A 5,768-nucleotide genomic window follows, 5' to 3' on the forward strand; every position below is an offset into this window, starting at 1 on the left:
CTATAAACTCTGTCTTCACGCAGCTACGGGAGGATCTGTTATCCGGCCCCACAGTGGACACCAGGGCCAACAAAACTAATCAAAACGCACTATTCGCCTCATCTCTGAATAAACAGTGTGGTGTTATGGCTTGTTTATTGCGGTATTGCAGCTGCAACTCTCTACTTCCCTGCGCCAATCCTCTGAGAACAATGTGAGGATGTGATTATTTTTGAAAATCTCAAGGTAAGCTGCCAGGCTGTGGCAACCCTCGGCTTTGTAACGGAGAGGAAAACCTCAAACAAGAAACAAAGAGGTTTGCTCCACAATGCTACAGTAACCTGTTGTATATCCATTCGACTAATGTATAAATCATTGGCTGAGTTATCATGTGATTTCAGATGGAGAGACTGTATTTAGGGTTGCACAGGGTTTGTACAAACAAACTAACTTTGCTGACAACAGAGATAAGCATTTATATGTCATTATTCATTAGAATTAGAGTGCTTGGTTTGATGTTGGATAAGAATGAGCTGAATAAGCTTTGGGAAACATCTAACAGCATGTCCTCCTACTCACTACTACCTACACTCAGGATGAGTCAGTATGATCCTCCATTTGTAACAGAAGTTATAATACATTGGGATGAAAAGAGGAATGACTGCAAATCCAGTAGAAGAAAGATCCAAAAATAAAGAAAAGTACACCGTTTTAAAAGCAACCACACACACAACCACCTGACCAGAGAGGTCAGAGGTCAGGGTCAGCTCCAGCACAGCACCCCTGCAGGGAAGCAGCTGATTTACTGCACTGACCATAAATCAACCCTTCAGCAGCTTTGAGGACACTGAAGCTGATTCTTGACTGGTCAGTTTTATAAAGTCATTTCCAGAGTTCAATAAATCCCAGCAGGTATACTTTAAAGGTCCAGTGTGTCAGATTTAGTGGCATCTAGCGATGTAGTTACAGATTGACACTCCCTCACTTCATCCTCCCCTTCCAAGTGTGAAGCAGAAACTACGGTGGCCAAGAACGAACGCCCCTATCTAGAGCCAGTGTTTGGTTTGTTCCTTCTGGGCTACTGTAAAAACATGGTGGTTTAACTCCATGGAAGGTGACCTGTAGATAAAACAACTCATTCTACGGTAAGAAAAACATAAAGATACCTTTGTTTTCCGGTGATTATACACTAATGAAAACATACCTATGACACATTAAATTTCTGCCACTAGATCCTCACTGGACCTTTAAAGTTAATGAGCTTCATCTTTGCCACACGTTGAGGGCAAGGGGTCCCCCTGGTGGTAAAAATTATTAATTACACAAATACACTGCCAAAGGAACTGAGGTTTGTTTAACCTAAATATGACAGTAGAAACCACTGAAAACCACAACTTTGAAATTCAAATACCTCAATTTACATTTGCTATCTTTCATTCCAGTGTTTTCATTTCCATAAGTCTTCATGCTTGCTTCTGCTGTACCCGAGGGACTTCTCCAGGCTCAGGCCATCATTTCCTGACTGTTAAAGAAAACCTCAACCGATTCCCATTACAGTCCTGGACCAGCTCCAGTAAGTCCAGGATTCTTACCTCTACCTGTCAAATTCTCCTCCTCACATACAAGTATCTTCATAACTTGGTTCCTAGATACGTCTGTGGGAATATCTTAATGGCCAATATGAACAGGGAATTATTACAACAAGCAAAACTCTTACATATGGGCTTGAAAAACTGAACCTATCCTTTAAAATATCACCACTTTTGTATTATGTTGGTAGTTTCAATGTGTTCATTACGGCTTTTATGAGCTGAATGTGTGAAAGTGGTTTCCATCTGAGTAGCTATAAAAAGGAGAAGTCAAATAAATTCCTTTTTTTTTTTCATAATATGAAAATAAAGCTGAAGGAAGTTAAGCAACAAAGTGTACTCTGCAAAGTCTAAGAACTACTACATTTACTGGAACCACAATCACTGGAGTTATACTGACATCCTATTTAAATTACTTGAAAGTGACTCAAAAACAATTCTATAGTTAAAGCGTGTAAATGTCTGGGCATTCTGTAATAAAGTATGTGTAGGGTGATGATTGATGATTTTGACAATAGATTAAATGTGAAAAAGGTATGTTAAAAGTCATTATGAATTAACTGTGAATTAATTCAAGTATCTGTCACAGGTTTCATTACTCTCTGGTTAAACAAGTAGGCACAGTCAGAAATTCAATAAGGAGATTTATTAACGCAGGCAGACTTGGTAAAAAAAACAAACAGAAAAAAAAGATGGGGTGATGAAGAGGCACAGTCTTTTAAAAGAGTCTTTACCAGGGGTCCAAAGGTGGAAAATATCATCAAGATTGATAAGTAAGCTTAGTTACAGGGAGAAAAGTGTGTGTTTGTCTGTGTGTAAATGTTTGGGTTTATCTGTCCCGATTGCCCATTCCAGCTTGGATGCAGCTGAATCAGGTGATGTTGGGAACGATGGCCGACTTGCATACAAGGTTACTCCGTAGCCATCACGTTACTTCAACCTATGATCAAGCCACTAAAACTACATGTGGGTGCTGGGTAACCTTTTGGTTGTCTAGACTCCTGCCCCAACCTTAGGTTCTTCACTAAGATGATTTGTGGGGGGACCAAATTAAAAAATCCTTTGGAGGGCAGGCCTCCAGCACTGGCAAGCTAAAATATGATTACAACAAATAAGCCCTTTAGTGATACCAAACATATTACAAGGCAATTGGATAGTTCACATCCATCAACCTCAGCCATAAGCCTGTTGTCAAAACCAGGACTATTTGCTAAAAGAGATTACTTGAGAAGTCGTAGAATAGATTGTTTTCTCTTGCGCCTCCTCACACGTCGTCCTAAAAATTAGCACGTCGGGCGCTGCAGCACCACATGTCGACGACCCTGCACTGCCCGCGCCCAGACTTCAAACAAGACGCATCTAACTGGTGAAGTCGCCTCTACACGCAGCACGAACCTCGTGATCTTGCACGCAGTACGGCGAGACGTCAGTTCTATATCGCGACACCCACCCAAGACAGTGGGACAAGAACACGCACAACGCATCAACACTAACAAATACAAAAGAAGTCACTAGTGCGGCGCTTCTCACATTATCTGAACAGGCAAAAATAGCGTATGTGCTTGCGTTTAATGGCTTGTTTTAGGCTGCATGCAGAGAGATAGCAATCGACGCTGCGCTGCAACTCTCATTCTACCCATCCGATGCAGCCAATCACCGTGCGTGAGTATCAAGTTTGATGAGAAGATGCTGAGACAAAGATATTAAGTGTGGATTGGTAGAAAATAATCTCAAAAGAGATAGAGAAGCAGAATGCACTTCGTCGAAGCTGTGCAGCAACCGCGCACTTCCGCCGATAACTATTGAGGTAAAATCGGCGAGAGCAAGTAGATATAACTGCTTCAAACAAACCACAAGAGCGCGCTTCCTGCTCCACAATGCCTCAGTACCCCCTGTCCTGTATACCTCTCCTCGGACTAATGATACTACCGCGCATCCATCGCCTGAGTTATCCATCGTCGCATTTCCAGATGGAGCAGACTGTATTTAGGGCTTGCACCAGGCGTTTTGTACACAACAAATGCTAGACTCTTGCTGACAACAGAGGATAAGCCTTTATTCATTGTCATTTATTCCATTAGATTAGAGTGTTGGTTTGATGTTTGGATAACAGGAATCCACCAAGTCTTGGGGAAAACATCTAACAATGTCCTCAAATACCACTATACCGTACACTCACGGATGAGTCATGTATTATCTCCATTGTGTAACCAGACAGTGTATACCATACCATTGGCGGATGCACAGGGAATGACTGCAAATCAGTAGAGCAAAAGATCCACAAATAACAAAGTCAACCCGTTTTAAAACAGCAACCCACACACACAACCACCTGACCAGCAGCAGGTCAGAGGTTCACGGGTCAGCCCCAGCACAGCACCTGCCAGGGAAGCAGCTGATTTACTTGCACTGCCATAAATCAACCCGTTCGAGCAGCTTTGAGGACACTCGAAGGCTGATTCTTGACTGGTCAGCATTTTATAAAAGTGCAATCTTTCCAGAGTCTCAATAAATTCCACAGCCAGGTATACTCTTTAAACGTCCAGTGTGTCAGTTTAGTGGCATCTAGGGCGTGTAGTTACAGATTGGACACTTCCCTCACCTCATCCCCTCCACTTCCACAGTGGAAGCACACCTCACGGGCGGCGCCCAAGACACGCAACGCCTATCGTAGAGCCAGTGTTTGGCGGTCTTTGTTCCTTCCTCGGGCGCCTCTGTAACACAACATGCGTGGTTTTAACTCCTGGAACGGTGACCTGTAGATAAAACAACCTCATATCTACGCGGTAAGACAAAAACCATAAAATACCCCTTCTGTTTTTCCCCGTGGATTCTACTACACTAATGAGAAAACATCAGCCCACTACCATGACCAGTTACAATTTGCCACTAGACTCACCTCACCTGACCCGTTCTTAAAGTTAATGAGCTTCACTCCTTTCCACACGCTTGAGCGGCAGAGGTCCCCTTGCGGTGCGTAAAAATTACCTTAATTAACACAAATACACTGCCAAAGGAAGCAGGTTTGTTTACCTAAATATGACACGTTAGACAAACCACTGAAAACACAACTTTGAAAACTTCAAATACCTCTTTCAATTCTTACATTTCTATCTTTCATTCCAGTGTTTTTCATTTCCATAAGTCTTAATGCTTGCTTCTGCTGTAACCCCGAGGGATTCCTTCAGGCTCAGCGCACATCATCTTTCCTGCGACTCGTATAAAGAAAACCTCACACCGATTCCATTCACCAGTCCTGGACCAAGTCAGCTACATTCCGACTCTCCCTTATTATGTCAATACTTCTCCTCCCTCACACTACAAGTATCTCCTTCCATCAACTCTGGCGTTCTAGATACGCTCTGCTGGGAATCAGTTAATTGGCCAATCATGAAAAGGGAAATTATCTACAACCAGCAAACTCCTTTCCACATATGGGCTTGAAAAACCCGACTCATCCTCTTAAATATCACCCAACTTTTGCTATTATGTTTTGGTGTTCTCAATTGTCATTACGGCTTTTATGAGGCCTGAATGTGCATGAAAAGGTCTGGTTTCCATCCTGAGTAGCGCTACACTAAAAAGGAGAACGCTCCACAATAAACCTTCCCTTTTCCTTTTTTTCCATAACTACTGCAAAAAAAGCGAAGGAAGGTTAAGCAACAAAGTGGGTACTCTGCAAAGTCTACGACTACTCTACATCTCTTCTGGAACCACAATCCCCCAAAAACTCTCTGCGAGTCTATACTGACATCCTATTTTAATTACGTCTGAAGTGACTCAAAAACAACTTCTACCACATACCGTCTAAGCGTGTAACAGGATTCTGCTAATACAGTATGTGCTAAGCGGTGGGGCGGGCACGATCTGATATTTTGACAATAGATTCAAATGGTGACAAAGGTATCGTTAACACAGTCATTAGTGGCAATTACCATCTGTCGACTTAATTCAACCCGCCTACTCGGTGCTCACCAGGCTTTCACTCTACTCTCTGGCTTAGATGCACAAGCCAGGCGGGGCGCCAGTCAGCAAATTCAATAAGGAGATTCTATTGAACCGCAGCCAGATTGGTAAAAAAAACACAACAGAAAAAAAAGATGGGTGAGACGGGGTAACAGTCTTTTCAAAAGAGTCTTTACCAAGCCGGGGTACCAAAGTGGCGTTCGCGACCAGCACGGTCCTTTGCTGCTCCTGTTC

This window comes from Morone saxatilis, unplaced genomic scaffold (assembly GCF_004916995.1).
Source record: "Morone saxatilis isolate NCDOM2014 unplaced genomic scaffold, NCSU_SB_2.0 Contig2, whole genome shotgun sequence".
NCBI classification, from domain to species: Eukaryota; Metazoa; Chordata; class Actinopteri; family Moronidae; genus Morone; species Morone saxatilis.